The following is a 19,246-nucleotide window of genomic DNA, read 5'->3' as shown; positions in this document are numbered from 1 at the left end:
GATTGAGGATGTTTGAGAGCCATCTTGATCGACTTCATTGTTAAGAAGGATGGGGGACACTCGTCTAAAATCATGCGGCGTCACAACCATCAATTGGGTGGTAACGTTTGTTGATTGTGAATGTTTGAAAGCTGTTTGAACTGACTTCACTGTCGGAGTGATGTATTACTGACACTCATTTGAAATCATCCGGTGTCAGCACCGTCTGATAGGGTTTCAGCGGGCGTTCACGTTGGGTGATTGAGGATGTTTGTAAGCCATCTTGATCGACTTGATTGTTAGAAGGATGGGGGACACTCGTCTAAAATCATGCGGCGTCAAAACCATCAATTGGGTGGTTACGTTGGTTGATTGAGGATGTTTGAAAGCTGTCCGAACTGACTTCACTGTCGGAGTGATGTATTGCTGACACTCATTTGAAATCATCCAGCGTCACCACCCTCCGATATGATTTCAGTGGGCATTCACGTTGGGTGATTGAGGATTTTTGAAAGCGATCTTCACCGATTTCTTTGCCAGAAGGATGGGGTACGCTTGTCTAAAATCGTGCGGCGTCACAAGCATCAACTGGGTGGTTACGTTTGTTGATTAAGGATGTTTGAAAGCTGTCCGAACTGACTTCACTGTCAGAGTGATGTATTGCTGACACTCATTTGAAATCATCCAGCGTCACCACCCTCCGATATGATTTCAGTGGGCATTCACGTTGGGTGATTGAGGATTTTTGAAAGCGATCTTCACCGATTTCTTTGCCAGAAGGATGGGGTACGCTTGTCTAAAATCGTGCGGCGTCACAAGCATCAACTGGGTGGTTACGTTTGTTGATTAAGGATGTTTGAAAGCTGTCCGAACTGACTTAACTGTCGGACTGATGTATAGTTGACACTCATTTGAAATCATTCGATGTCACCACCCTCTGATTGGATTTTAGCGGGCATTCACATTGGGTGATTAAGGTTGCTTGAAGGCCATCTTGAGTGACTTCATTTTCAGAAGGATGGGGGACACTCGTCTAAAATCATGCGGCGTCACAACCATCAACGGGATGGTTACGTTACTTGATTGAGGATGTTTGAAAGCTTTCCGAACGGACTTTACTGTCGGAGTGATGTATTGCTGACACTCATTTGAAATCATCTGGTGTTACCACCCTCTGATTGGATTTCAGCGGGCGTTCATGTTGGGTGATTGAGGATTTTTGAAAGCCATCTTTTGTGACTTCATTGTCAGAAGGATGGGGGACACTCGTCTAAAATCATGCGGCGTAACAACCATCAACTGGGTGGTTAGGTTGGTTGATTCAGGATGTTTGAAAGATGTCTGAACCAACTTAACTATCTGAGTAATGTTTTGCTGACACTCATTTAAAATCATCCTGCGTAACCACCCTCCGATCGGATTTCAGTGGGCATTCACGTTGGGTGATTGAGGATGTTTGAAAGCAATCTTCACCGATTTCTTTGCCAGAAGGATGGGGTACGCTTGTCTAAAATCATTCGGCGTCACAACCATCAACTGGGTGGTTACGTTTGTTGATTAAGGATGTTTGAAAGCTGTCCGAACTGACTTCACTGTCGGAGTGATATATTGCTGACACTCATTTGAAATCATCCAGCGTCACCACCCTCCGATGGGATTTCGGCGGGCGTTCACGTTGGGTGATTGAGGATGTTTGAAAGCCATCTTGAGTGACTTCATTGTCAGAAGGATGGGGGACACTCGTATAAAATCATGCGGTGACACAACCATCAACTGGGTGGTTACGTTGGTTGATTGAGGATGTTTGAAAGCTGTCTGAACCGACTTCACTGTCAGAGTGATGTATTGCTGACACTCATTTGAAATCATCCAGCGTCACCACCCTCCGATATGATTTCAGTGGGCATTCACGTTGGGTGATTGAGGATGTTTGAAAGCGATCTTCACCGATTTCTTTGCCAGAAGGATGGGGTACGCTTGTCTAAAATCGTGCGGCGTCACAAGCATCAACTGGGTGGTTACGTTTGTTGATTAAGGATGTTTGAAAGCTGTCCGAACTGACTTAACTGTCGGAGTGATGTATAGTTGACACTCATTTGAAATCATTCGATGTCACCACCCTCTGATTGGATTTTAGCGGGCATTCACATTGGGTGATTAAGGTTGTTTGAAGACCATCTTGAGACTTCATTTTCAAAAGGATGGGGGACACTCGTCTAAAATCATGCGGCGTCACAACCATCAACGGGATGGTTACGTTACTTGATTGAGGATGTTTGAAAGCTTTCCGAACGGACTTCACTGTCGGAGTGATGTATTGCTGACACTCATTTGAAATCATCTGGTGTTACCACCCTCTGATTGGATTTCAGCGGGCGTTCATGTTGGGTGATTGAGGATTTTTGAAAGCCATCTTTTGTGACTTCATTGTCAGAAGGATGGGGGACACTCGTCTAATATCATGCGGCGTAAGAACAATCAACTGGGTGGTTAGGTTGGTTGATTCAGGATGTTTGAAAGATGTCTGAACCAACTTAACTATCTGAGTAATGTTTTGCTGACACTCAGTTAAAATCATCCTGCGTCACCACCCTCCGACAGGATTTCAGTGGGCATTCACGTTGGGTGATTGAGGATGTTTGAAAGCAATCTTCACCGATTTCTTTGCCAGAAGGATGGGGTACGCTTGTCTAAAATCATTCCGCGTCACAACCATCAACTGGGTGGTTACGTTTGCTGATTAAGGATGTTTGAAAGCTGTCCGATCTGACTTAACTGTCGGAGTGATGTATAGTTAAAACTCATTTAAAATCATTCGATGTCACCACCCTCTGATTGGATTTCAGCGGGCGTTCACATTGGGTGATTAAGGATGCCTGAAAGCCATCTTGAGTGACTTCATTTTCAGAAGGATGGGGGACACTCGTCTAAAATCATGCGGCGTCACAACCATCAACTTGATGGTTACGTTACTTGCTTGAGGATATTTGAAAGCTTTCCGAACACACTTCACTGTGGGAGTGATGTATTGCTGACACTCATTTTAAATCATCCGGTGTCACAACCATCAAGTGGGTGGTTACGTTGGTTGATTGAGGATGTTTGAAAGCTGTCTGAACCGACTTTACTGTCGGAGTGGTGTAATGCTGACACTCATTTGAAATCATCCGGTGTCACCACCCTCCAATGGGATTTCGGCGGGCGTTCACGTTGGGTGATTGAGGGTGTTTGAGAGCCATCTACACTGACTTCATTGCCAGAACGATGGGGGGCACTCGTCTAAAATAATGCGGCGTCACAACCATCAACTGGGTGGTTACGTTTGTTGATTGAGGATGTTTGAAAGTTGTTTGAACCAACTTAACTATCTGAGTAATGTTTTGCTGACACTCAGTTAAAATCATCCTGCGTCACCACCCTCCGATCGGATTTCAGTGGGCATTCACGTTGGGTGATTGAGGATGTTTGAAAGCAATCTTCACCGATTTCTTTGCCAGAAGGATGGGGTACGCTTGTCTAAAATCATTCGGCGTCACAACCATCAACTGGGTGGTTACGTTTGTTGATTAAGGATGTTTGAAAGTTGTCCGAACTGACTTCACTGTCGGAGTGATGTATTGCTGACACTCATTTGAAATCATCCAGCGTCACCACCCTCCGATGGGATTTCGGCGGGCGTTCACGTTGGGTGATTGAGGATGTTTGAAAGCCATCTTGAGTGACTTCATTGTCAGAAGGATGGGGGACACTCGTCTAAAATCATGCGGTGACACAACCATCAACTGGGTGGTTACGTTGGTTGATTGAGGATGTTTGAAAGCTGTCTGAACTGACTTCACTGTCAGAGTGATGTATTGCTGACACTCATTTGAAATCATCCAGCGTCACCACCCTCCGATATGATTTCAGTGGGCATTCACGTTGGGTGATTGAGGATGTTTGAAAGCGATCTTCACCGATTTCTTTGCCAGAAGGATGGGGTACGCTTGTCTAAAATCGTGCGGCGTCACAAGCATCAACTGGGTGGTTACGTTTGTTGATTAAGGATGTTTGAAAGCTGTCCGAACTGACTTAACTTAACTGTCGGAGTGATGTATAGTTGACACTCATTTGAAATCATTCGATGTCACCACCCTCTGATTGGATTTTAGCGGGCATTCACAATGGGTGATTAAGGTTGTTTGAAGACCATCTTGAGACTTCATTTTCAAAAGGATGGGGGACACTCGTCTAAAATCTTGCGGCGTCACAACCATCAACGGGATGGTTACGTTACTTGATTGAGGATGTTTGAAAGCTTTCCGAACGGACTTCACTGTCGGAGTGATGTATTGCTGACACTCATTTGAAATCATCTGGTGTTACCACCCTATTATTGGATTTCAGCGGGCGTTCATGTTGGGTGATTGAGGATTTTTGAAAGCCATCTTTTGTGACTTCATTGTCAGAAGGATGGGGGACACTCGTCTAAAATCATGCGGCGTAAGAACCATCAACTGGGTGGTTAGGTTGGTTGATTCAGGATGTTTGAAAGATGTCTGAACCAACTTAACTATCTGAGTAATGTTTTGCTGACACTCAGTTAAAATCATCCTGCGTCACCACCCTCCGACAGGATTTCAGTGGGCATTCACGTTGGGTGATTGAGGATGTTTGAAAGCAATCTTCACCGATTTCTTTGCCAGAAGGATGGGGTACGCTTGTCTAAAATCATTCGGCGTCACAACCATCAACTGGGTGGTTACGTTTGCTGATTAAGGATGTTTGAAAGCTGTCCGATCTGACTTAACTGTCGGAGTGATGTATAGTTAAAACTCATTTAAAATCATTCGATGTCACCACCCTCTGATTGGATTTCAGCGGGCGTTCACATTGGGTGATTAAGGATGCCTAAAAGCCATCTTGAGTGACTTCATTTTCAGAAGGATGGGGGACACTCGTATAAAATCATGCGGCGTCACAACCATCAACTTGATGGTTACGTTACTTGCTTGAGGATGTTTGAAAGCATTCCGAACACACTTCACTGTGGGAGGATGTATTGCTGACACTCATTTTAAATCATCCGCTGTCACAACCATCAAGTGGGTGGTTACGTTGGTTGATTGAGGATGTTTGAAAGCTGTCTGAACCGACTTTACTGTCGGAGTGGTGTATTGCTGACACTCATTTGAAATCATCCGGTGTCACCACCCTCCAATGGGATTTCGGCGGGCGTTCACGTTGGGTGATTGAGGGTGTTTGAGAGCCATCTACACTGACTTCATTGCCGGAACGATGGGGGGCACTCGTCTAAAATAATGCGGCGTAACAACCATCAACTGGGTGGTTACGTATGTTGATTGAGGATGTTTGAAAGTTGTTTGAACTGACTTCACTGTCAGAGTGATGTATTACTGACACTCATTTGAAATCATCCTACGTCACCACCCTCCGATCAGTTTTCGGCGGGCGTTCACATTGGGTGATTGAGGATGTTTGAAAGCCATCTTGACCGACTTCATTGTCAGAAGGATGGTGGACACTCGTCTAAAATCATGCGGTATCACAACAATCAACTGGGTGGTTATGTTAGTTGATTGAGCATGTTTGAAAGCTGTCCGAACTGACTTCACTGTCGGAGTGATGTATTGCTGACACTCATTTGAAATTATCCTGCGTCACCAATCTCCTATGGGATATTGGCAGGCGTTCACGTTGGGTGATTGAGGATGTTTTAAAGCCATCTTGAATGACTTCATTGTCAGAAGGATGGGGGACACTCGTCTAAAATCATGGGTCGTCACAACCATCAACTGGGTGGTTATGTCTGTTGATTGAGGATGTTTGAAAGCTGTTCGAACCAACTTCACTGTCTGAGTGATGTATTGCTGACACTCATTTGAAATCATGCGGCTTCACAACCATCAACTCGGTGGTTACGTTGGTTGATTGAGGATGTTTGAAAGCTGTCCGAACTGACTTCACTGTCAGAGTGATGTATTGTTGACACTCATTTGAAATCATCCTGCGTCACAACCCTCCGATGGGATTTTGGCGGGCGTTCATGTTGGGTGATTGAGGATGTTTGAAAGCCATATTAACTGACTTCATTGTCAGAAGGATGGGGGACACTCGTGTAAAATCATGCGGGGTCACAACCATCAACTGGGTGGTTACGTTGATTGATTGAGGATGTTTGAAAGCTGTTCGAACCATCTTCACTGTCTGAGTGATGTATTGCTGACACTCATTTGAAATCATCCGGCGTCTTAACCATTAACTGGGTGGTTACGTTGGTTGATTGCGGATGTTTGAAAGCTGTCTGAACCGACTTCACTGTTGGAATGATGTATTGCTGACCCTCATTTGAAATCATCCGGTGTCACCACCCTCCGATGGGATTTCGACGGGTGAAAATGTTGGGTGATTGAGGATGTTTGAGAGCCCTCTCGATTGACTTCATTGCCAGAACGATGGGGGACACTCGTCTAAAATCATGCGACGTCACAACCATCAACTGGGTGGTTAAGTTTGTTGATTGTCGATGTTTGAAAGCTATTTGAATTGACTTCACTGTCGGAGTGATGTATTACTAACACTCATTTGAAATCATCCGGTGTAACCACCTTCTGATAAGGTTTCAGCGGGCGTTCACGTTGGGTGATTGAGGATGTTTGAAAGCCATCTTGAGTGACTTCATTGTCAAAACGATGGGGGACACTCGTCTAAAATCATGCGGCGTCACAACCATCAACTGGGTGGTTACGTTAGTTGATTGAGGATTTTTGAAAGCTGTCCGAACCGACTTCACTGTCGGAGTGATGTATTGCTGACAATCATTTGAAATCATCCTGCGTCACCACCCTCCGATCGGATTTCGGCGGGCATTCTCGTTGGGTGATTGAGGATGTTTGAAAGCCATCTTGACAGACTTCATTGTTAGAAGGATGGGGGACACTCGTCTAAAATCATCCGGTGACACAACCACATACTGGGTTGTTACGTTGGTTGATTGAGGATGTTTGAAAGCTATCTGAACCAACTTATCTATCAGAGTGATGTTTTGCTGACACTCATTTGAAATCATCCGTTGTCACCACCCTCTGATGGGATTTCGGCGGTCGTTCACGTTGGGTGATTGAGGATGTTTGAAAGCTATCTTGATCAACTTCATTGTTAGAAGGATGGGGGACACTCGTCTAAAATCATGCCGCGTCCGAGCCATCAACTGGGCGTTTACGTTTGTTGATTGAGGATGTTTGAAAGCTGTTCGAACCAACTTTACAGTCTGAGTGATGTATTGCTGACACTCATTTGAAATCATCCGGCGTCACAACCATTGTTCGAACCAACTTTACTGTCTGAGTGATGTATTGTTGACACTCATTTGAAATCATCCGGCGTCACAACCATCAACTAGATGGTTACGTTGGTTGATTGCGAATGTTTGAAAGCTGTCTGAACCGACTTCACTCTCGGAGTGATGTATAGTTGACACTCATTTGAAATCATTCGATGTCACCACCCTCTGATGGGATTTCATCGGGCGTTCACATTGGGTGATTAAGGATGCTTGAAAGCCCTCTTGAGTGACTTCATTTTTCAGAAGGATGGGGGACACTCGTCTAAAATCATGCGGCGTCACAACAATCAACTGGGTGGTTACGTTGGTTGATTGAGGATGTTTGAAAGCTGTCTGAACCGACTTCACTGTCGGAGTGATGTATTGCTGACAATCATTTGAAATCATCCTGCGTCACCACCCTCCGATCGGATTTCGGCGGGCATTCACGTTGGGTGATTGAGGATGTTTGAAAGCCATCTTGACCGACTTCATTGTCAGAAGGATGGGGGACACTCGTCTAAAATCATCCGGTGACACAACCATCTACTGGGTGGTTATGTTGGTTGATTGAGGATGTTTGAAAGCAATCTGAACCAACTTATCTATCAGAGTGATGTTTTTCTGACACTGATTTGAAATCATCCGTTGTCACCACCCTCTGATGGGATTTCGGCGGTCGTTCACGTTGGGTGATTGAGGATGTTTGAAAGCTATCTTGATCAACTTAATTGTCAGAAGGATGGGGGACACTCCTCTAAAATCATGCCGCGTCCGAACCATCAACTGGGTGGTTATGTTTGTTGATTGAGGATGTTTGAAAGCTGTTCGAACCAACTTCACTGTCGAGTGATGTATTGTTGACACTCATTTTAAATAATCCGGAGTCACAACCATCAACTGGGTGGTTACGTTGGTTGATTGCGGATGTTTGAAAGCTGTCTGAACCGACTTCACTGTCGGAGTGATGTATTGCTGACACTGATTTGAAATCATCCGGTGTCACCACCCTCTGATGGGATTTCGGCGGGCGTTCACGTTGGGTGATTGAGGATGTTTGAGAGCCATGTTCACCGACTTCATTGCCAGAACGATGGGGGACACTCGTCTAAAATCATGCGGTGTCACAACAATCAACTGGGTGGTTACGTTGGTTGATGGAGCATGTTTGAAAGCTGTCCGAAGTGACTTCACTGTCGGGGTGATGTATTACTGACACTCATTTGAAATCATCCTGCGTCACCCATCTCTGATGGGATTTTGGTGGGCGTTCACGTTGGGTGATTGAGGATGTTTGAAACGCATCTTCACTGACTTCATTGTCAGAAGGATGGGGGACACTCCTCTAAAATCATGCGGCGTCACAAGTATCAACTAGGTGGTTATGTTGGTTGATTGAGGATGTTTGAAAGCTGTTCGAACAAACTTCACTGTCTGAGTGATGTATTGCTGACACTCATTTTAAATCATTCGGCGTCACAACCATCAACTAGGTGGTTACGTTGGTTGCTTGAGGATGTTTGAAAGCTATCTTGATCAACTTCATTGTTAGAAGGTGGTTGGACACTCGTCTAAAATCATGCCGCGTCCGAACCATCAACTGGGTGGTTACGTTGGTTGCTTGAGGATGTTTGAAAGCTGTCTGAACTGACTTCACTGTCGGAGTGATGTATTGCTGACACTCATTTGAAATCATCCTGCGTCACAACCCTCCCATGGGATTTCGGCGGGCGTTCACGTTGGGTGATTCAGGATGTTTGAAAGCCATCTTGAGTGACTTCATTGTCAGAACGATGGGGGACACTCGTCTAAAATCATGCGGCGTCACAACCATCAACTGGGTGGTTAGGTTAGTTGATTAAGGATGTTTGAAAGCTGTCTGAACCGACTTCACTGTCGGAGTGATGTATTGCTGACAATCATTTGAAATCATCCTGCGTCACCACCCTCCGATCGGATTTCGGCGGGCATTCACGTTGGGTGATTGAGGATGTTTGAAAGCCATCTTGACCGACTTCATTGTCAGAAGGATGGGGGACACTCGTCTAAAATCATCCGGTGACACAACCATCTACTGGGTTGTTACGTTGGTTGATTGAGGATGTTTGAAAGCTATCTGAACCAACTTATCTATCAGAGTGATGTTTTGCTGACACTCATTTGAAATCATCCGTTGTCACCACCCTCTGATGGGATTTCGGCGGTCGTTCACGTTGGGTGATTGAGGATTTTTGAAAGCTATCTTGATCAACTTCATTGTTTGAAGGATGGGGGACACTCGTCTAAAATCATGCCGCGTCCGAACCATCAACTGGGCGGTTACGTTTGTTGATTGAGGATGTTTGAAAGCTGTTCGAACCAACTTTACTGTCTGAGTGATGTATTGCTGACACTCATTTGAAATCATCCGGCGTCACAACCATTGTTCGAACCAACTTTACTGTCTGAGTGATGTATTGCTGACACTCATTTGAAATCATCCGGCATCACAACCATCAACTAGGTGGTTACGTTGGTTGATTGCGAATGTTTGAAAGCTGTCTGAACCGACTTCACTCTCGGAGTGATGTATAGTTGACACTCATTTGAAATCATTCGATGTCACCACCCTCTGATGGGATTTCATCGGGCGTTCACATTGGGTGATTAAGGATGCTTGAAAGCCCTCTTGAGTGACTTCATTTTTCAGAAGGATGGGGGACACTCGTCTAAAATCATGCGGCGTCACAACCATCAACTAGATGGTTACGTTACTTGCTTGAGGATGTTTGAAAGCTTTCCAAACTGACTTCACTGTCGGAGTGATGTATTGCTGACACTCATTTGAAATCAACTGGTGTTACCACCCTCTGATGGAAAAGCGGGCGTTCACGTTGGGTGATTGAGGATGTTTGAAAGCCATCTTGACTGACTTCATTGTCAGAAGGATGGGGGACACTCGTCTAAAATCTTGCCGCGTCTGAGCCATCAACTGGCTGGTTACGTTTGTTGATTGAGGATGTTTGAAAGATGTTCCAACCAACTTCACTGTCTGAGTGATGTATTGCTGACACTCATTTTAAATCATCCGGTGACACAACCATCAAGTGGGTGGTTAAGTTGGTTGATTGAGGATGTTTGAAAGCTGTCTGAACCGACTTCACTGTCGGAGTGATGTATTGCTGACACTCATTTGAAATCATCCGGTGTCACCACCCTCCAATGGGATTTCGGCGGGCGTGCACGTTGGGTGATTGGGGATGTTTAAGAGCCATCTGCACTGACTTCATTTCCAAAACAATGGGGGGCACTCGTGTAAAATCATGCGGCGTCACAACCATCAACTGGGTGGTAAAGTTTGTTGATTGAGGATGTTTGAAAGTTGTTTGAACGTACTTCACTGTCGGAGTGATGTAATACTGACACTCATTTGAAATCATCCTACGTTACCACCCTCCGGTGGGATTTCGGCGGGCGTTCACATTGGGTGATTGAGGATGTTTGAAAGCCATCTTGACTGACTTCATTGTCAGAAGGATGGTGGACACTCGTCTAAAATCATGCGGCATCACAACAATCAACTGGGTGGTTACGTTTGTTGATTGAGCATGTTTGAAAGCTATCCGAACTGACTTCACTGTCGGAGTGATGTATTGCTGACACTCATTTGAAATTATCCTGCGTCACCTATCTCCTATGGGATTTCGGCAAGCGTTCACGTTGGGTGATTGAGGATGTTTGAAAGCCATCTTGACTGACTTCATTGTCAGAAGGATGGGGGACACTCGTCTAAAATCTTGCCGCGTCTGAGCCATCAACTGGCTGGTTACGTTTGTTGATTGAGGATGTTTGAAAGATGTTCCAACCAACTTCACTGTCTGAGTGATGTATTGCTGACACTCATTTTAAATCATCAAGTGACACAACCATCAAGTGGGTGGTTACGTTGGTTGATTGACGATGTTTGAAAGCTGTCTGAACCGACTTCACTGTCGGAGTGATGTATTGCTGACACTCATTTGAAATCATCCGGTGTCACCACCCTCCAATGGGATTTCGGCGGGCGTGCACGTTAGGTGATTGGGGGATGTTTAAGAGCCATCTGCACTGACTTCATTTCAAAAACAATGGGGGGCACTCGTGTAAAATCGTGCGGCGTCACAACCATCAGCTGGGTGGTTACGTTTGTTGATTGAGGATGTTTGAAACTTGTTTGAACGTACTTCACTGTCGTAGTGATGTATTACAGACACTCATTTGAAATCATCCTACGTTACCACCCTCCGATGGGATTTCGGCGGGCGTTCACATTGGGTGATTGAGGATGTTTGAAAGCCATCTTGACTGACTTCATTGTCAGAAGGATGGTGGACACTCGTCTAAAATCATGCGGCATCACAACAATCAACTGGGTGGTTACGTTTGTTGATTGAGCATGTTTGAAAGCTATCCGAACTGACTTCACTGTCGGAGTGATGTATTGCTGACACTCATTTGAAATCATCCTGCGTCACCTATCTCCTATGGGATTTCGGCAGGCGTTCACGTTGGGTGATTGAGGATGTTTGAAAGCCATCTTGACTGACTTCATTGTTAGAAGGATGGGGGACACTCGTCTAAAATCATGTGTCGTCCGAACCATCAACTGGGTGGTTACGTTTGTTGATTGAGGATGTTTGAAAGCTGTTCGAACCAACTTTACTGTCTGAGTGACGTATTGCTGACACTCATTTTAAATCATGCGGCGTCGCAACCATCAACTGGGTGGTTACGTTGGTTGATTGCGAATTTTTGAAAGCTGTTTGAACTGACTTCACTGTCGGAGTGATGTATTGCTGACACACATTTGAAATCATCCGGTGTCACCACCCTCCGATGGGATTTCGGCGGGCGTTCACGTTGGGTGATTGAGGATGTTTGAGAGCCATCTTCACCGACTTCAATGCCAGAACGAAGGGGGACACTCATCTAAAATCATGCGGCATCACAACCATCAACTGGGTTGTTACGATGGTTGATTAAGGATGTTTGAAAGCTGTCTGAACCGACTTCACTGTCGGAGTGATGTATTGCTGACAATCATTTGAAATCATCCTGCGTCACCACCCTCCGATCGGATTTCGGCGGGCATTCACGTTGGGTGATTGAGGATGTTTGAAAGCCATCTTGATCAACTTAATTGTCAGAAGGATGGGGGACACTCGTCTAAAATCTTGCCGCGTCTGAGCCATCAACTGGCTGGTTACGTTTGTTGATTGAGGATGTTTGAAAGATGTTCCAACCAACTTCACTGTCTGAGTGATGTATTGCTGACACTCATTTTAAATCATCCGGTGACACAACCATCAAGTGGGTGGTTACGTTGGTTGATTGAGGATGTTTGAAAGCTGTCTGAACCGACTTCACTGTCGGAGGGATGTATTGCTGACACTCATTTGAAATCATCCGGTGTCACCACCCTCCAATGGGATTTCGGCGGGCGTGCACGTTGGGTGATTGGGGATGTTTAAGAGCCATCTGCACTGACTTCATTTCAAAAACAATGGGGGGCACTCGTGTAAAATCATGCGGCGTCACAACCATCAGCTGGGTGGTTACGTTTGTTGATTGAGGATGTTTGAAAGTTGTTTGAACGTACTTCACTGTCGGAGTGATGTATTACAGACACTCATTTGAAATCATCCTACGTTACCACCCTCCGATGGGATTTCGGCGGGCGTTCACATTGGGTGATTGAGGATGTTTGAAAGCCATCTTGACTGACTTCATTGTCAGAAGGATGGTGGACACTCGTCTAAAATCATGCGGCATCACAACAATCAACTGGGTGGTTACGTTTGTTGATTGAGCATGTTTGAAAGCTATCCGAACTGACTTCACTGTCGGAGTGATGTATTGCTGACACTCATTTGAAATCATCCTGCGTCACCTATCTCCTATGGGATTTCGGCAGGCGTTCACGTTGGGTGATTGAGGATGTTTGAAAGCTGTTCGAACCAACTTTACTGTCTGAGTGACGTATTGCTGACACTCATTTTAAATCATGCGGCGTCGCAACCATCAACTGGGTGGTTACGTTGGTTGATTGCGAATGTTTGAAAGCTGTTTGAACTGACTTCACTGTCGGAGTGATGTATTGCTGACACTCATTTGAAATCATCCGGTGTCACCACCCTCCGATGGGATTTCGGCGGGCGTTCACGTTGGGTGATTGAGGATGTTTGAGAGCCATCTTCAACGACTTCAATGCCAGAACGAAGGGGGACACTCATTTAAAATCATGCGGCATCACAACCATCAACTGGGTTGTTACGATGGTTGATTAAGGATGTTTGAAAGCTGTCTGAACCGACTTCACTGTCGGAGTGATGTATTGCTGACAATCATTTGAAATCATCTTGCGTCACCACCCTCCGATCGAATTTCGGCGGGCATTCACGTTGGGTGATTGAGGATGTTTGAAAGCCATCTTGACCGACTTCATTGTCAGAAGGATGGGGGACACTCGTCTAAAATCATCCGGTGACACAACCATCTACTGGTGGTTACGTTTGTTGAATGAGGATGTTTGAAAGCTATCCGAACTGACTTCACTGTCGGAGTGATGTATTGCAAACACTCATTTGAAATCATCCAGCGTCACCACCCTCCGATGGGATTTCGGCGGTCGTTCACGTTGGGTGATTGAGGATGTTTGAAAGTCATCTTGAGTGACTTCATTGTCAGAAGGATGGGGGACACTCGTCTAAAATCACGCGGTGTCACAACCATCAACTAGGTTGTTTCGTTACTGGATTGAGGATGTTTGAAAGCTTTCCGAACTGACTTCACTGTCGGAGTGATGTATTGGTTACACTCATTTGAAATCATCCGGCGTCACCACCCTCCGATGGGATTTCGGCGGGCGTTCACGTTGGGTGATTGAGGATGTTTGAGAGCCATCTTCACCGACTTCATTGCCAGAACGATGGGGGACACTCGTCTAAAATCATGCGGTGCACACCCATCAACTGGGTGGTTACGTTTGTTGATTAAGGATGTTTGAAAGCTGTTTGAACTGACGTCACTGTCGGAGTGATGTATTACTGACACTCATTTGAAATCATTCGATGTCCCCACCTTCTGATAGGATTTCAGCGGGCATTCACGATGGATGATTGAGGATGTTTGAAAGCCATCTTGAGTGACTTCATTGTCAGAAGGATGGGTGACACTCGTCTAAAATCATGCGGCGTCACAACCATCAATTGGGTGGTTACGTTGGTTGATTGAGGATGTTTGAAAGCTATCTGAACCGACTTCACTGTCGGATTGATGTATTGCTGACACTCATTTGAAATCATCCGGTGTCACCACCCTCCGATGGGATTTCGACGGGCGTTCACGTTGGGTGATTGAGGATGTTTGAGAGCCATCTTCACCGACTTCAATGCCAGAACGAAGGGGGACACTCATCTAAAATCTTGCGGTGCACACCCATCAACTGGGTGGTTACGTTTGTTGATTGAGGATGTTTGAAAGCTGTTTGAACTGACTTCACTGTCGGAGTGATGTATTACTGACAATCATTTGAAATCATTCGGTATCACCACCTTCTGATAGGATTTCAGCGGGTATTCACGTTGGGTGATTGAGGATGTTTGAAAGCCATCTTGAGTGACTTCATTGTCAGAAGGATGGGTGACACTCGTCTAAAATCATGCGGCGTCACAACCATCAATTGGGTGGTTACGTTGGTTGATTGAGGATGTTTGAAAGCTGTCCGAACCGACTTCACTATCGGAGAGATGTATTGCTGACACTCATTTGAAATCATCCTGCGTCACCACCCTCCGATCGGATTTCGGTGGGTATTCATGTTGGGTGATTGAGGATGATTGAAATCCATCTTGACCGACTTCATTGTCAGAAGGATGGGGGACACTCGTCTAAAATCATCCGGTGTCACAACCATATACTGGGTGGTTACGTTGGTTGATTGAGGATGTTTGAAAGCTGTCTAAACCAACTTATCTATCAGAGTGATGTTTTGCTGACACTCATTTAAAATCATCCGGTGTCACCACCCTCGGAGTGGATTTCAGCGAGCATTCACGTTGGGTGATTGAGGATGTTTGAAAGCCATCTTGAGTGACTTCATTGTCAGAAGGATGGGTGACATTCGTCTAAAATCATGCGGCGTCACAACCGTCAATTGGGTGGTTACGTTGGTTTATTGAGGATGTTTTAAAGCTATCTGAACCGACTTCACTGTCGGATTGATGTATTGCTGACACTCATTTGAAATCATCCGGTGTCACCACCCTCCGATGGGATTTCGGCGGGCGTTCACGTTGGGTGATTGAGGATGTTTGAGAGCCATCTTCAACGACTTCAATGCCACAACGAAGGGGGACACTCGTCTAAAATCTTGCGGTGCACACCCATCAACTGAGCGGTACGTTTGTTGATTGAGGATGTTTGAAAGCTGTTTGAACTGACTTCACTGTTGGAGTGATGTATTACTGACACTCATTTGAAATCGTTCGGTGTCACCACATTCTGACAGGATTTCAGCGGGCATTCACGTTGGGTGATTGAGGATGTTTGTAAGCCATCTTGATCGACTTGATTGTTAGAAGGATCGGGGAAACTCGTCTAAAATCATGCAGTGTCACAACCGTCAATTGGGTGGTTACGTTGGTTGATTGAGGATGTTTGAAAGCTGTCCGAACTGACTTCACTGTCGGAGTGATGTATTGCTGACACTCATTTGAAATCATCCTGCGTCACCACCCACCGATCGGATTTCGGTGGGCATTCATGTTGGGTGATTGAGGATGTTTGTAATCCATCTTGACCGACTTCATTGTCAGAAGGATGGGGTACACTCGTCTAAAATCATGCGGTGTCACAACCATCTACTGGGTGGTTACGTTGGTTGATTGAGGATGTTTGAAAGCTGTCAGAACCAACTTATCTATCAGAGTGATGTTTTGCTGACACTTATTTGAAATCATCCGGTGTCACCACCCTCCGATTGGATTTCGGCGGGCGTTCACGTTGGGTGATTGAGGATGTTTGAAAGCCATCTTGATCGACTTGATTGTTAGAAGGATCGGGGAAACTCGTCTAAAATCATGCATTGTCACAACCGTCAATTGGGTGGTTACGTTGGTTGATTGAGGATGTTTGAAAGCGGTCCGAACTGACTTCACTGTCAGAGTGATGTATTGCTGACACTCATTGGAAATCATCTTGCGTCACCACCCTCCGATCGGATTTCGGGGGGCATTCATGTTGGGTGATTGAGGATGTTTGAAATCCATCTTGACCGACTTCATTGTCAGAAGGATGGGGGACACTCGTCTAAAATCATCCGGTGTCACAACCATCTACTGGGTGGTTACGTTGGTTGATTGAGGATGTTTGAAAGCTGCCTAAACCAACTTATCTATCAGAGTGATGTTTTGCTGACACTCATTTGAAATCATCCGGTGTCACCACCCTCGGATGGGATTTCGGCTGGCATTCATGTTGGGTGATTGAGGATGTTTTTAAGCCATCTTGATCGACTTGATTGTTAGAAGGATCGGGGACACTCGTCTAAAATCATGCGGTGTCACAACCATCAATTGGGTGGTTACGTTTGTTGATTGAGGATGTTTGAAAGCTGTCTGAACTGACTTCACTATCGTAGTGATGTATTGCTGACACTTATTTGAAATCATCCAGCGTCACCACCCTCCGATGCGATTTTGGCGGGCGTTCACATATGGTGATTAAGGATGTTTGAAAGCCATCTTGAGTGACTTCATTGTTAGAAGGATGGGTGACACTCGTCTAAAATCATGCGGCGTCACAACCATCAATATGGTGGTTACGTTGGTTGATTGAGGATGTTTGAAAGCTATCTGAACCGACTTCGCTGTCGGATTGATGTATTGCTGACACTCATTTGAAATCATCCGGTGTCACCACCTTCCGATGGGATTTCGGCAGGCGTTCACGTTGGGTGATTGAGGATGTTTGAAAGCAATCTTCACCGACTTCATTGCCAGAATGATGGGGGACACTCGTCTAAAATCATGCGGTGCACACCTATCAACTGGGTGGTTACGTTTGTTGATTGAGGATGTTTGAAAGCTGTTTGAACTGACTTCACTGTCGGAGTGATGTATTACTGACACTCATTTGAAATCATTCGCTGTCACCACCTTCTGATAGGATTTCAGCGGGCATTCACGTTGGGTGATTGAGGATGTTTGAAAGCCATCTTGAGTGACTTCATTGTCAGAAGGATGGGTGACACTCGTCTAAAATCATCCGGCGTGACAACCATCAATTGGGTGGTTACGTTGGTTGATTGAGGATGTTTGAAAGCTGTCCGAACCGACTTCACTGTCGGAGTGATGTATTGCTGACACTCATTTGAAATCATCCTGCGTCACCACCCTCCGATCGGATTTCGGTGGGCATTCATGTTGGGTGATTGAGGATTTTGAGATCCATCTTGACCGACTTCATTGTCAGAAGGATGGGGGACACTCGTCTAAAATCATCCGGTGTCACAACCATCTACTGGGTGGTTACGTTTGTTGATTGAGGATGTTTGAAAGCTGTCTAAACAAACTTATCTATCAGAGTGATGTTTCGCTGACACTCATTTGAAATCATCCGGTGTCACCACCCTCAGATGGGATTTCGGCGGGCGTTCACGTTGGGTGATTGAGGATGTTTGTAAGCCATCTTAATCGACTTGATTGTTAGAAGGATCGGGGACACTCGTCTAAAATCATGCGGTGTCGCAACCATCAATTGGGTGGTTACGTTGGTTGATTGAGGATGTTTGAAAGCTGTCTGAACTGACTTCACTATCGTAGTGATGTATTGCTGACACTCATTTGAAATCATCCAGCGTCACCACCCTCCGATGCGATTTCGGCGGGCGTTCACATTGGGTGATTAAGGATGTTTGAAAGCCATTTTGAGTGACTTCATTGTCAGAAGGATGGGTGACACTCGTCTAAAATCATGCGGCGTCACAACCATCAATTGGGTGGTTACGTTGGTTGATTGAGGATGTTTGAAAGCTATCTGAACCGACTTCACTGTCGGAATTATGTATTGCTGACACTCATTTGAAATCATCCGGTGTCACCACCTTCTGATAGGGTTTCAGCTTGCGTTCACATTGGGTGATTAAGGATGTTTGAAAGCCATCTTGAGTGACTTCATTGTCAGAAGGATGGGGGACACTCGTCTGAAATCATGCGGCGTCACAACCATCAACTGGGTGGTTACGTTTGTTGATTGAGGATGTTTGAAAGCTGTTTGAACTGACTTCACTGTCGGAGTGATGTATTACTTACACTCATTTGAAATCATTCAGTGTCACCACCTTCTGATAGGATTTCAGCGGGCATTCACGTTGGGTGATTGAGGATGTTTGAAAGCCATATTGAGTGACTTCATTGTCAGAAGGATGGGTGACACTCGTCTAAAATCATGCGGCGTCACAACCATCAATTGGGTGGGTACGTTGGTTGATTGAGGATGTTTGAAAGCTATCTGAACCGACTTCACTGTCGGATTGATGTATTGCTGACACTCATTTGAAATCATCCGGTGTCACCACCCTCCGATGGGATTTCGGCGGGCGTTCACGTTGGGTGATTGAGGATGTTTGAGAGCCATTTCACCGACTTCATTGCCAGAATGATGGGGGACACTCGTCTAAAATCATGCGGCGTCACAACCTTCTGATAGGGTTTCAGCGGGCGTTCACATTGGGTGATTAAGGATGTTTGAAAGCCATCTTGAGTGACTTTATTGTCAGAAGGATGGGGGACACTCGTCTGAAATCATGCGGCGTCACAACCATCAATTGGGTGGTTACGTTGGTTGATTGAGGATGTTTGAAAGCTGTCCGAACTGACTTCACTGTCGGAGTGATGTATTGCTGACACTCATTTGAAATCATCC

This window comes from Cannabis sativa, chromosome 6 (genome assembly GCF_029168945.1).
Source record: "Cannabis sativa cultivar Pink pepper isolate KNU-18-1 chromosome 6, ASM2916894v1, whole genome shotgun sequence".
Classification (NCBI taxonomy): domain Eukaryota; kingdom Viridiplantae; phylum Streptophyta; class Magnoliopsida; order Rosales; family Cannabaceae; genus Cannabis; species Cannabis sativa.
The sequence above is the reverse complement of the archived record's forward strand: the minus strand, read 5'-3'. Positions refer to the sequence as shown.